The 14,440-nt window shown below is 39.9% G+C and overlaps 1 protein-coding gene across 2 annotated transcripts in view; it reads right to left on the reverse strand.

The window, feature by feature from the left end:
• Window positions 1-14,013, reverse strand: part of LOC135460374 (transcription factor RFX3-like) — a 222,540-nt gene extending 208,527 nt beyond the window's left edge. For both annotated transcript variants that reach the window (XM_064737169.1, XM_064737170.1), the window contains exon 1: window positions 13,863-14,013. The gene's annotated coding sequence lies outside the window, so the exon portion shown is untranslated. The remainder of the gene's footprint in view (window positions 1-13,862) is intronic.
• Between the last annotated feature and the right edge of the window lie 427 nt (window positions 14,014-14,440).

Here is a 14,440-nt window from a genome sequence, read left to right on the forward strand (position 1 = left end):
TAATTACTGTCCAACATGATACAAAGGAGATAACCAGAGTTCTACAAAGAATAAAATAAAATATGGATCATCACTGGTGAGATGTGATCTTTGGGTGGTCACCAACTGCAAATGGAATCTTTAATAAGTTGTGCCACCCTATTGTAGTTTTACTAATATTAGTTGGGATAAGCTTAGGATTATCTATTACATTGTTAATTTGGAACTGGAGAATACTACAACGAATGGCTGTACTAACCTCTTTATCAAACGTACATAGTGAAGCATTAAAAGACACTTATTGCCATGAAAGTTTTCATTAAGTAAAAGAATTTACTTCTTTCCTAGGAAAGGGGGGAATGAGACAGAGTAGGGATCCATCCTGAATTAGGTGAAGTGTCTAACAACGGTGAAAAGTCTGTGAGGCCAAAGCTGAAGGAAAAACTCGTATGCTGAGACAGCAAGGAGACAGAGAAAGAAAAACAGAAAAGACCACGAGGTCAATTTGCCCCAACCTAGAAATTCCTTTGATAAAGAAGAAATGGTGCTAAGTGTCATGCGGGATGTATATGCATGAACTTATTGTGAAACTGTATGCATATGCATTTGGAAGGGGGATAAAAGGAGGTCTGAAATTTTCAGGGGTACGCATGCCTTTTGAGGAGAATTTTCTCCGTATGTGTCCGGCGCCGTAAATAAACATACCGAGCTTTACAACTTTTATAAAGTTGTGAGGTTTCTTCTTTTCTCCGCAAAACAACTGCCCAAGATATATCCATTGAGGCCTTCCAATAAATACCTACTTTATTCTTTAACTCTGTCTAGCCTCTGTTCTAGGTCAGCCTTCATAAGGCATCACCTGGACCTGCTGGCTGCACTCTTGCTAATACAGCCAAGGATACTTTTGGCTGCCTTTGTCTCAAGGGCATGTTTTTCTGCCTTGTGTACAACATCTTGCCCACCAGCACCCCCAGATTGTTCTTTTTCTGCAAGGTTGCTTTCTAGCCAGTTGGCTCACAGCTTGTACCAGTACATGGGGCTATTTCAGCCCAGACATGGGACTTGGCATTTCCCTTTGTTGAACTCCATGACATTCTGATCAGCCTATTTCTTCAGTCTGTTGAGGTCCCTCTGAACAACAGCCCTACCCTCCAGAATACTGACCGCACATACCAATTGACTGTCACCCACAAACTTGTGAAGGGTGCACTCCATTCTACTGTCCAGATTACTAAAAAAGGCATTAAACACTATCAACCCCAGTATGAATCCCTGAGGGACAACACTGCTATCCAGTTCCCAGCTAGGCTTTGTATCACTACTCGACACCTTTTGAGCCAGGCAGGCCATGACAGTTTTTCCACCCACCTTATTGTCCACTTATCCAATCAATATCTCACCAATTTGGCCATAAGGTTACCATGAGATGCCATGTCAAAGGCTAAAGTAAAAGGTGTGACATCTACTGTTCTCCCCTTTGAGATACACACACAGTCAGCTCGTCACAGAAAGCTATTAGGTTGGTCAGGCACTAGTTTGCCTTGGTAAATCCATGCTGGCTGTTCCCAAACACCTTCTTGTCCTTTATGTGTCTGGAAACAGTTAACAAGAGGATTTCCTTCATAACCTACCCATGGACTGAGGTAAGACTGCCAAACTTGTAGTTCTCCAGTTCCTCATCCTCATTCTCCTTGAAGATGGGCGTAACATTTGTCTTTTTCCATACTTTTTTTTTTTTTTACTATTCACACTTGTAATTATTTTGATATTGAAATACAAACAGATCTCAGGACCTCCCAATAAGCCTTGATCAAACCAGTTGGGTAGTGAAGCATCCCTTGACCAGGAGCTCTTGTGTGGTATTCACATGTCCTCTGAACGGAGAGAAGCAGAGAAAAGAATGATCAAAACAATTCTTATCTCATTTGCTGCTCCTGTGTTTTTGAACATATGGAATGTGTTGGAAGATTGTTTACCAAAGGTGATCGCTTGATTGGATTCTGGTGATGGTGTTTTGATCCATTGACCAATTGGATCCACGTGTGGGTGTCGGGACTGTCAGCTGACAGTCACAAGTTTTTCAGTAGTTAGAAGTTAGTAAGTAATTATGATATAGTATAGTATGTATCTCTTTAATATAGTTGTAATGTAATATAATATAGTTTTAATAAAGCGAGTTTTCATCATTCCAAGGCCATGAACTCAGATGCCAATAATTTCCTTTGTCAGGGGATCGCCTGATTTTACAATACTCTTGCATGGTAAAGGTGGGAACAACACTGATCGTATCAGGAACATCAGTTGCCTGACCAAGGTGGAGGAAAAGGGATAATCAGTTATCCCCTGACAGCCTTGGAACACTATTTACCTGAATAAGTGAAATAGTACCATTGTTACATTGTTATAGGCTTGAAAAAATGTCCAGTAGTTACCAACTTAGGTTATGGCCAGGATGAAAACTTACTGATGACTAAAGCAAATCATCTTGTGACCCTATAAAGGTCCTTTGAGCTCTCCTGGACTGCAGTAGGCTGTGCCAGCACGTCCTTCTGAGTGGGATGCCTCTCAGAGCTCATGACCCCTCAAGTTTGCAATAGTTGAAAGACCATTGCTGATAATGAGGCTTAGGCTGACACCCCTCCACTCCTCGAGGTATAACCCTTGCTCATTGAGAACACAAAGGGATTTGGCATATTTCACTGAATTCAAGGGGAGTTTTTAACAGGTACCTTTACACATATAGGTGCATACATCTGTCTGAGTGCATGTGAATTGATTATGGTATGAATGTTGCTATCTCAAATCTATAATTAAGTAATTGTTGCAATTGTAGTAAACCCTACTGAATCACTTCATAAATGTTAAATTCGTCCATGATTAAGTACTGCTAAACTCTTTTGCATTGTCCTGGTTTCAGCTGAGAGTGAGTTAATTTCTTTTCAGTAGCCGTTACAGTGCTGTGTTTTGGATTCAGAATGAGAATGGTGTTGATAACACACTGATGGTTTGGTTTTTGCTAAGTTGTGTTTATCCTAAGTCAAGGAGTTTTTTCTTGTCTCATGCTCTGCCAGTGAGGTTTGCAAAAGAAACTGGGAGGGGGTACAGCCGGGACAGGTGACCCGAACTGACCAAAGGGATATTCTACACCATAGAACATCATGCCCAGTATATAAACTGGGAGGAGGTACCCAGAAGGAGAGATGATCTGGGTTTGGGAAGGGGGGTCTGACATTGGTCAGTGGGTGGTGAGCAATTGCATTGAGCATCACTTGTTTCCTTTTTATTATCAGTATTATTATTTGTGATTATTATTGTATTTTACTTTAGTTTTGATTATTAAATTGTTCTTATCTCAACATACAAGTTTTACTTCTGATTCTCCTCCCCATTCCACTGGGTTGGGGAGGAAGGGGGGGGGTCAAGCGAGCATCTGCATGGTTTCTTAATTTCCACCTTTTATTTTGGTTTTATGTCATAAAATAAAGCTTTATGGCATGCAAGATATTCTTTTATATGAATTTCTATCTCTAGCTCTCTATCAAGAGCATATGAAGAAATGAAACAGCCTCATTACATTTAATGAGCAGTTTAAAACAAAACAAGATTTACATGACAAGATTTTGGTAGTTGAGGGAGGTGACACCCTGCCTCCTGATATCCTGCTTCTTGACCAATATCAGAAGCGCAGGCAAGATGCTGCCCACATTTTTCATGTAAAGTATGATTCTCTCAAATCACACCACCATTGGTGTGTAGAAGCCCAGAAGATAAGGAGCTAATGTGTATGTCTCAAACACTGATAGCCAGGAAGCCAAACAAGGATTATTGCATAAGAGCACACTGTGCAAATGGGCAAAAAAGAGCAGGATGTAGCTGGAAAAGGAGCTATGCAGAGGTAGGGCAGCACTTTTCTAGGACAAACATCCTTGTTCTAGCTCCGGGAGATAAGTACAACACACTCCAGAGCAAGGGCAGGAATGAGGTCAAGTAATGAGCAAGACCAGTAGAGGGGGGATGAGACCACCAAAGACCTCCGAAGCCCTTCAACCCATTTCCAGAAAGGTCCAGAACAACAAACTGTGTATGATGACTAATTTGCATAGAAAGCAAGGAACTTATCTCTGGTGTGGGGAAAACTTATCTATAAAAAGGTACCCCCACAAAGCCTGTGTGGCTTACCCCAGGACCCTGGACACCCTGTCAGCCAGATAAATGCTGGACCCAGGACTAGTGATCTCCTTTCCTCTCCTATCTGACCTCTCTATTTCTCTTTCTCTCCATCTTCTCTCTTTTATTTTTTATTTTTCTTGCTACTAGAAGATAAGGGACTAACTTATACCAATTTACATGCCAAGTTTATAATTTACTAATAAAACTTGGTAAGTTTTTTTCAGACTTGCTGATATTTGTCATTCCTTTTTAACCACAGGCATCTACAAATCCTGGGTGCTCCCTTCCTCTTAGGAGTGGAATGCAACATGGTGGAGTCAATGGAAGGCACAAATTTTACCCACACTCAAAAGGCAATTGCATGATTGGCAGTTGCTGTCAGATGAGCCAGCCATCAAGTGTACCTGGCAGTCCACCAGAATTATGACATCACTTATGATCCTATGTTTGCTAATGGTGATTGTGCCATCTGGGCACATCATTGCTCATCTTTCTTACTACTTCAATAAAGCTTTGTTTTATAACATGTTGTCAGACTTCATTAGTGTTCAGACCACAAGGGGTTGCACAGGTGGCTTTTGTGAAGAAAGATCAGGGGCTGCCCCTGTGCCTAACTGTCTTGGTTCAGGGCAAATTTGGGAGAGAACCCCCAAAGAGGTTCCTCTAGAAAAAGCAGATTCAATTGGCCCCTCCCTCAACCAATTCAGGAAAAAACATCTCCTTGAAGAAAAGTGGAAAAAACTGCTTATTAGACACTAAAACCTAAACAATAATTAACAATAAAACCTCTTGCTGCTCCAAAAGAGATTACAAACTCAGAAAAGTCCCCTCCCTGGGTTGCAGCTTGGCTCACTCACTCTCTTATCAGTCCCGCCAGTCCTGGAAATGTCGTGGCCCAGGCCCAGCCCAGTGGGCCACAGGGGTGAGCTGCCAGTGCTCTTCTGGGTGTTCAGTCTAGAGCAGGTTTAAACAGGCCCAAAGAAAAAGGAAGAAAAACCCCACAGTCCAGGGAACTTCTTTGCCTCAGCTAGCTAAAATGAACTAAAACAAAGGAGAGCTCTGTCCTGCTGTCTGTCCATCCGCAGACAACAACAGTCCAGGAGCAGGAATGTGGAGGAGTGAGTGCAGTGTCTGAAGACAAACTGCGTGCTTCTTCTCTCCCCCCTTCACTCTCTGGAACAAGTCTTAAAGGTGCAAAACTTATTATTCAGCATAAACAGAGCAGACAATTGAGGATAAAAGCATCATATAGTCAACCCAGGACACTAACAAAGGTGGTTCCAGCAAGATCCAAAACAAACTCACAACCGGCCAAAGTTGAACCAATCAGCAAAGCTGGTAGCACCTCTGTAATAACATATTTAAGAAAGGGCAAAATCACTGCACAGCAGTGTGAGAAAAGGGGGGGAAGAATGTGAGAAACAACCCCACAGACACCAAGGTCAGTGAAAGTAGAGGGGGAGAAGGTGCACCAGAGCAGAGATACCCCTGCAGCCTGTGGCAAGGATGACAGTGGAACAGGTGGATATGCCCCAAAGAACTCTGGAGCTTATGGAAAGCCCATGCTGGAGCCGGCTCTTGGCAGGAACTGTGGCCCATGGAGAGGAGCCCATGGAGAAGCATGTTGTATTTCTCTGTCTCATTCTATCTCCATACCACCTACCTGCCCACATATCTTCTACCTTTTTCACACCTTTAACACAAAGGATTTTAAAGGGTAAAACAGTGTCGTGGTTTGAGAGGAAGTGAATTTTTTTTTGAGATGCTGTGGTCATACTGACAGACTGGTGTGACAGAGTAAATTTGTCCATCAGTAACTTTTATACAAATCTTCACAAGAATTTCACAAACCTTTTTGAAAAAGGTTAGAGTTTGATTTAAAATAGTAAATTTTATCGTGTTTAGCAAATAAAATTTAAAAAAATCAATATAGGATTTTATATCAAAATTCATCTCAAAAAAAGTTACAAAAATTGTCCCAGAATATTTGTTAGCTGAACCAAGAGAAGATAACAGAAAAAAAAATAAAAACAATGAAACACTGACCATCTATATTTTGGAACATAAAAATTGTCTAAATGAGTTTTGCAAACTTCACATAGACACAAGCATCTCTACAGTAGGCAGTTATGGAATAACCTGTTCAGGGGAGATCTCTTTCTAACTCCATTAGTTTGACTTATACTCTGAAGTAAAAGAATTTTGATTCCTTCCAAAACATTTGTTTATTTGTTTAGCTGGTGACTTTTAAGAAATCCTACAATTAATTAATTTACAAGAGAAGTTGAAATTTACTAATCTCCTTAAGCATGCATTAAATTTCTTATGTAATGCTCCATTTATTGATTCTTTATTTTCTGTTTTATCTCCTAGTATTATGCTAGAAAAAAGGAAATTAGAAAAAAAAATCCTACCCTCACACCAAAACCTGACAGCCACTCTCATTCTAAACAGCTTTATTAGTTTTGGTGCCAGAAGTGGGGCATACACAGTTTTTTTCTCCCCAGAGAAGAGGAGGAGGGGAGAACATGAGGAAAGAACATGGAGACACCAAGGTCAGTGGAGAAGGAGACTTCCTATTTTGGAGGGACAAAAAGTTCCTTAAATTCAAACTAGTTTATTATGAAAAGAAAACCATTACAACTGTTTGTACTCTTGCTTTATTATTACATCAAACATGTCGCTCTTAAAAATTCAATCTGCTACTGTTGCTAGGAGTCAGTTGCTGTGCAACCTAAAAGGTATGTGGTGCTTTCAGGTTAAGAAGCACTAATAAATCTATAGCCCTCCTTGTGCATTTCTGACAAATTTGCTTAAAGAGCTTAAAAGTCTTTTCAAATAGCCACCACACACTGACAGATCTCGTTTATTAAAAGCTTACACTAACAGATTTTACAGTTGCACTGGGTTTTGGCTGGGATAATATTAAGTTTCTTCACAGCAGCTTGTATGGTTCTGTGTTTTGGATTTGTGATTTAAGAGTGTTTATCAACACTCTTAAACACATCCATGTTTCAGCTATTGATGAGAAGTGCTTACGCAGCACCAAGGTCTTTTCTGTTTCTCATACTGCCATGCCAACAAGTAGACTGGGAATGCTCAAGGAGTTGGGATGGGACACAACAGCTGATGCAAATTGATCAAAATAATATTCTATATCATGACATCACACTCATCAATAAAAGCTTCATATTGACTCCAAGTTGTTTTTGTCAAACTCTTTTTCTGGTTTTATTCATTATTTTTATTCCTGAAGATTCTACAGGCCAAATTGCATACCTAAAATACCTCTACAGGATCAGTTTTTTCAATAATATTTTTGCAAATCCACTGAAGAAGGGCGAAGAAATGGCTAAGAAGTTAACAATATGGCTTTTCTCCTATAAATTGTTCAAAAGTAACATGATTTATGACATCTATAGGAAATAGGTAATCTAGCCTATACCTTTTGCTCTTCAATTGTATCCATATTACAACAGAGAGTATAAGGTGTGGATGTTTGCTGACTGGCCAGATGTTTATTGCCAAATGAAATATATAAAACCTGAGAACTGACTGCATTTTCTTCAATAGTATCATAAATTTAGTCTTACCTTTCCCCAGATAATTATTCTGATGAAATCTGTGTTCTTGAAACCTCTACTCCTTTCAAATAAGATGGAGGGCACTATCACAGAAATTATTTCTTTAGGAACACAAGAATAAAAGCATGTCTTGAAAGTTATCAAAAAAGATGAGATAACTAGTCTATACAACACCCAGTTTGTGCATCTCAAAACATTTAATACTACTTGGTCAAGGTTTTCTACAGGGACCTCAGAAAAGAATAAAAAAATGAAGACTCCTTTGAAAGCAAGAAATTGGGGGGAAGGGGGGACAGAAAATTTCTTCCTAAGAGAGCATTCATGAATGACAACTGCTTTTGTAACTGCTATTTTGTTTCTTCTCCATAATTCATAAACTTGCAGTATTTTTTCTAAAGCAAATCACAGAATCACAAAATTAACTAGGTTGGAAAATACCTCTGAGATCATCAAGTCCAAACTATGACCTAACACCACCTTATCAGCTAAGCCATGGCACTGAGTGCCCCATTAAGTTGTTTATTAAACACCTCCAGGGACAGTGACTCCACCGCCTCTCTGGGCAGCCCATTCCAGTGCCCAATCACTCTTTCAGTGAATAAGTTTTTTCTAATATCCAGCCTAAACTTCCCCTGGGGCAGCTTAACACTGTGTCCTCTCGTTCAGTCAGTGTGGCCACACTATTCCTGATACAGGTCAGGATGCCATTGGCCTTCTTGGCCACCAGGGCACACTGCTGGCTCATGTTCAGTTGGCTGTGGACTAGTACCCCCAGGTCCCTTTCTGCCTGGGCACTGTCCAGCCACTCTGCCCCCAGCCTGAAGCAATGCAGGGGGGGTTTGCGGCCAAAGTGCAAGATCCAGCACTTGGACTTGATAAACCTCAAAGCCAAGCCAAACCTTTTTTTCGTTTTGTTTTTTTTTCTTTTTTTTTTTTTTTTTTTGCCTAGTGGGCTTATAAAAGAAACCATAAAGAAAAATTACTTCATTAGGCTAGTGAGGCACTGGCACAGGTTGCCCAGAGAAACTGTGGACACCCCATATCCGGATGTGTTCAAGGCCAGGTTAGAAGGAGCCCTGAGCAACCTGGTCTAGTGGAAGGTATCCCTGCCCATGGCAGAGGGGTTGGAACTGGATGATCTTTAAGGTCCAGTCCCTTCCAACCCAAACCATGATGATTCCATGATTTTTTGCACTTTTAGGATTTAGCCTTGTAAAGAACACAGAGGAAAGTCAGAATCCTGAATCAAGCACCTATTTTGCTCAACACAGACAAACAGATTAATATAGAGACATAAGTACAGTATTCACTACTTATAATTACTTTCAAGGACAGATCACTGCAAAATTAAAAGCTATCCTATTGATTGTCATCTCAAAAGTGAGGCAAAACAGCTTAGAAAACAGTCTAAAATATTTTATCTACAGAGCTACAGTTAAAGACATCTAGATATTTATACTGTAAAAATAGCTGTACTTAAAAACTAGCTAATAATCATCTGAACTCCACTTTACAGTCTTGGTTTTTGTTAGATCTAGTTTCTACTAAGAGCAAGTGTTTCTTTCTGTGTTGCTCAAGGATACTCTAGAGACAGGAGGGACATAGCAAAGAGCAGTTGCAATGCTGTCCAACTTCAATTGTTCCATAAGTAATATTTCATTAGTACCATAAGACAGTCTCTTGAATGCAACTAAACTTCTGCAGACATATAGGTTTGTTTATATAAGAAAAGGATAGAGCATCAATCTGTTAAGTTTGGTGAGATGGCTTGGTTAAATAAGTATTCTTCACATGAAGAAATTCAACCAGAATCAGACCCTACCAAGATTAAACCAACATTTCCCCCTTCACTATTGAGTATCTTCCTCATCTGTGAGATGTTTCTACAGTACATACTAAGTTCAATGTTCCCTTTAGTCTTTTCCATTCAAATTTCTTCTCCCTCCCTCACTTCTCAGCATCAAACTTTTAAGTACTTGATGCAAGTACATAGACCAGGCTTTGACACACATATAGATGTTTATATGCTCATGTCGCTATAGGAAACAAAATAACACGACACGGACACGCAGCTTTCTAATGGTAAAAAGGGAATTTTTAATTTCTGACTCCAACATTTATAGTTTTCCAAAAGTGACAGTGGATTGGAGGGTGACAGTGCCACCTCTCCAATGACACTGGACAAACCAACAGTCCATCAAATTTCTCCTCCTTCATAAAAGAATGCCAAACAATAAGCTATTTACATAAAGTGTGTGAGAAAGTTTGCTACAAGAATGCAAACATCAGAAGGCTTAGAAAAACTTAAAAAATCAGGGCAACATGCTCAATCTCTATAAACAGCTATTTTACGTATACATGATAGATATCTGCCCAAAATGAAATAAATATTGCCATCTACACTTAAGTCTCTTGAACATTTTCCAACATGAGTATGTTTTCATTTTGTTGTATCTTTACTAAATTTATTATTTTTCCAGCTGGCATAGTGCCAAACACCCAGAACCTTCAAGAAAATTACCTTCTCTGCAATTCCAAGAACAGGGCATGTTTAAAAAAAAAGAACACCTCAATCACTTGTATTTAAATGTATACATAGATACCAGCAAATACCTGATTTTTAAATGGTAAATTTAATGTAGTAAAGGGTTATTACACCAAGAGATGTCAAGCCAGACACAGAAGCACTACTATATCACAAAGGAATGAGGCTTTAATATGTTCTGCAGAAACCTAAGCAGATATCAATCAAGCACACTTCTATATTATCTAAAAAAATAATTTTAAATTCCTCAGATTCTACAACTTGACAAAAAGGCAAATTCCTCAATATGATTATTTTCACAATATATTTGAAGATGTTTTAACTAATCTTCAGGTTTCTGGTGTGAAAAGCAAATCCTGAACTGCTGAATAAGTGTTCTTTCTAGTAATTTGCAATTGTCTGAAGGAATCTTCTTCAAAATAAATTTTAAATGTCAATTCTGTGTATATTGAGATGAAGCAGGTAACATTTACACTTCAAAAGAAAACAGATTAATAAAAGAGCAACTGCAGGCTATCTCTGCAGCTAAGCTGGATATACGTCAGAAATGTCTAATATACATTACTTCCCAGCCTTGACACACCCCCCTACCTCAAGTAAACTGAAACATTAAACCATGTGGAAGTGAAATGTCTAACAAGGAAAAGGAAAGAATAGTGGATAGGAAACAATTCTGTAAAAAGGAACCATATTGAAGAAATGAAACCCAGCAACAGCAGATAGAGAAAACAGAATTATAATATGTACAGTAACAGAAAAAAATTACCAGCAATAATAAAAAACATAGTAGGACTAAAACATAAATTGCAAAAGCAAAGAAAATGTTGATCCAAAAAAGTTTTCAAGACTGGCATTTAGTTTAACTCATCTAGAAACAAAATCAACAAAATGGTGGACAAGGGAACTAGAGAGACATGGATTTGATTGATGGACCACTTGGTGGAAAAGGAATTGGCTGGATGGTCACACTCAGAGTTGCAGTCAGTGGCTCCATGTCCAATGGGAAAGAAGTGACTAGTGACATTCCTCAGGGGTCTGTATTGAGACTGGTGCTGTTTAACATCTTTGTCAGCAACATGGACAGTGGGACTGAGTGGGACTCAGCCAGTTTGCCAATGACACCGAGCTGTATGGTGCAGGTGATGTGCTGAAGGGACAGGATACCATCCAGAGGGGCCTTAACAGGTTTGAAAGGTGAGTCTGTGCAAACCTCATGAAATTCAACAAGGCCAAGTGCAAGATCCTGCACCTGGGTCAAGGAACTCCCAAGTACAAGTACAGTCTGGGCAGAGAATGGATTAAATGCAGCCCTGGGGAAAGGGATTTGGGGCTGTTGGTGGATGAGAGTCTTAATATGTCGCAGCAATGTGTGCTTGCAGCCCAGAAAGCCAACTGTGTCCTAGCTGCATCAAAAGAGGTATGGCAGCAGGGTGAGGGAGGTGATTTTCCCCCTCTATTCTGGTTTGGTGAGACCCCATCTGAAGTTGTGCATCCAGCTCTGGAGCCCCAAGCACAAGAAAGATGTGGATCTGTTGAAGCAAGTCCAGGGGAGGCCACAAAGATGATCAGAGGGCTAGAGCACCTCTCCTATGAAGACAGACTGAGACAGTTGGGGCTTGTTCAGCCTGGAGAAGGCTTTGGGGAGACCTTTATAGCCCCTTCCAGTCCCTAAAGGGGGGCTACAGAAATGCTGGAGAGGGACTTTTTACCAGGACATGTAGTAATAGGACAAGGGGCAATGGCTTTAAGCTGAAAGAAGGCCAATTCAGACTGGATATTATGAAGAAATTCTTTGCTGTGAGGGTGGTGAGACACTGGAACAGGTTGCCCAGGAAGTTATGTATGTCCCCATCCCTGGAAGTGTTCAAAGCCAGGCTGGATGGGGCTCTGAGCAAGTTGGTCCATTGGAAGGTGTCCCTGCCCATGGCAGTGGGGTTGGAACTAGATAATTTTAAGGTCCTTTCCAACCATAACCATTTTATGATTCTAGGAAAATGTTACAAGGCTGTTTTTCAAATATCCCTTTAAAAATACAGCATTTTTTCATCCATTTCATGGACTTGTATCGGCATGTTAGTAAACAGCAATTCTAAAAATTGAATCATTATTTTCCTGAAATAATATTACTTTACAGTTAGCTCAAAATTAGGTTTAATTCAAAAGTATTCATAATGTGATAAAACAAAACAAAACAGAATCAATGAAGATAAAAATATCCTAATTTTGTGCCATGTAAATATGGGTGTAAGAGGCAATTAAACATTTCATCGTGGCACTAAATGAGAAAGAGTAAATTCAAGTAATGCAATTATAGAGGAAATACATATGAGATTTATGTGGCTAAGGGGTTGTGAAAAACTAGATAGCTACACGGTATCCACATTTTTCTCCTTTTAAAGTAATTTAAAAATAGGTTAAAACCCATAGTAGATATGTTCTCTCATTTTTCCACGTAGAACTTTTATTAGGCAGCAAAAAGACGCTATGCTCATGAGAAAGATAGCATGTACATTTTTTGTAAGAGGTACACTTCCCAACACAGTATAAGCTAGGGTTAATAGACTATGAAATTATTTTAAATCATCTACTGAGATAATACAGCTTGATACAGAAACTGAATGACAAGAAACCATATGGATCAGCAACATGGCATGGTAGGGCCACCTTAATTAAGAAGGCAGAGCCAGGTAGATGGCTCTTATTCCTTTCAAACTATACATTCAACATTTCTTTAGCTCTTCAGAAACAAATATGTTTCTAAGAAAGTAAGACAAACACACAGCATTGTGTGCTCTAAATATGCACAGCTCCTTTGAGTTTACTGAAAAATTAGACGTTTCTATACTAGCAGGTTAAATTCTACAAGTAGCACAAGCTGAAGAACTAAAAAAGGCTCTGAATCAGTGCATGAAAAAATAATACCATCAAACATTCCATGTAGAACAAATATGTTTCTAAAATAAAATGAAAGTGCTAGTTGATGAGGAGAGAATGTTAGGAATTCAGAGGTACAGCCATAAAATTAAATTAAAAATTTAAATTACACTTGCACCCAGACATGACAATTAATTGCACTGAAGAATCTTACACGGTACCAGTTAGCCCTTCAACCTCTACTATAAACTACTAATCACACCTTCAAGATAATTTTAAAGGATCTCTAAATGTGTACTACAAGTAACATAGGCCTTTCCCTATTGATGTACAAGATACTTTGGAACGCTACAAGTACTGCAGCGTGTTAGATAACTTCTAATTATAATTTTTAACAATAAATACTCTTCATAATAAACAACCACAGGGCAATTTACATAATTTTTCCCCTTTGGAAATGATGTTTCTTCCTATATTATAAATTGGGAAGGAAGAAAGGCTGAGGAAGAGAAAGCGCTCGAGGCTTTTCTCTGTCCCTCCTCCCCTCCCCGCCCCCCCCCCCTCCCCCCAATCAATAGCGAAGCCCAATGCAGCAATCCCAGCCTGGATGCTGCAAGGAGGGAGGAGGTAAAAGCTGGGGTGGAGGCAGGGGGGAGAAGAAAGGAATAGAAAGGTAGAATTGCAAGTCTATACAGAACAGTTACATTCACCTGAATCGCGGAAAGCTGTGTTGTTGTTCTTGCTGGTGGTGGCTGCTGTAGGTGATGATTAGGAAGCTAATAGAAAGCGGTGGAAGAGCAGATGTTGTTGATAACAGTCACCAGGACTACGGTGACTATGGCGCTTGATTCACAAGGCAACAGTTGCTATAACTCACAAAAGAGAGAGAGCAAGCAAGAAAGAAGGAAGCAGTGGCCCAGCCGAAGAGACCCGGAAGAGGCAGGGCTTACCGTATGACGGACAGCTTTTAGGGCCGGAGGGGAGGAGGATCTGTTTCTTCAAGGAGGAAAGAAAAGAAGGTTGGTAGGAACGTATTAAAACCCCTACCTCACTAAGGGCTTGCGAGGGCGCATTCTATCCCCAACAAGCAAAGTGGCACTAGTATGACAATGGACTGTCCATGGATGTAAGATCATACTAAGTCGGAGTGGGCAAGGAAGGAACCTATAGTGGTGGCTGATAGTTCAAATGGATAGCAACTGCCAGGCCGAAACACGAGTGGGAGGGAGAAGGAGGGAAGAGAGGGTGTGGTCATATCAGCATATCTGTCTCCCGTGTGGATCATGCT

Source organism: Zonotrichia leucophrys, unplaced genomic scaffold, assembly GCF_028769735.1.
Source record: "Zonotrichia leucophrys gambelii isolate GWCS_2022_RI unplaced genomic scaffold, RI_Zleu_2.0 Scaffold_35_1530144, whole genome shotgun sequence".
Lineage (NCBI taxonomy): Eukaryota > Metazoa > Chordata > Aves > Passeriformes > Passerellidae > Zonotrichia > Zonotrichia leucophrys.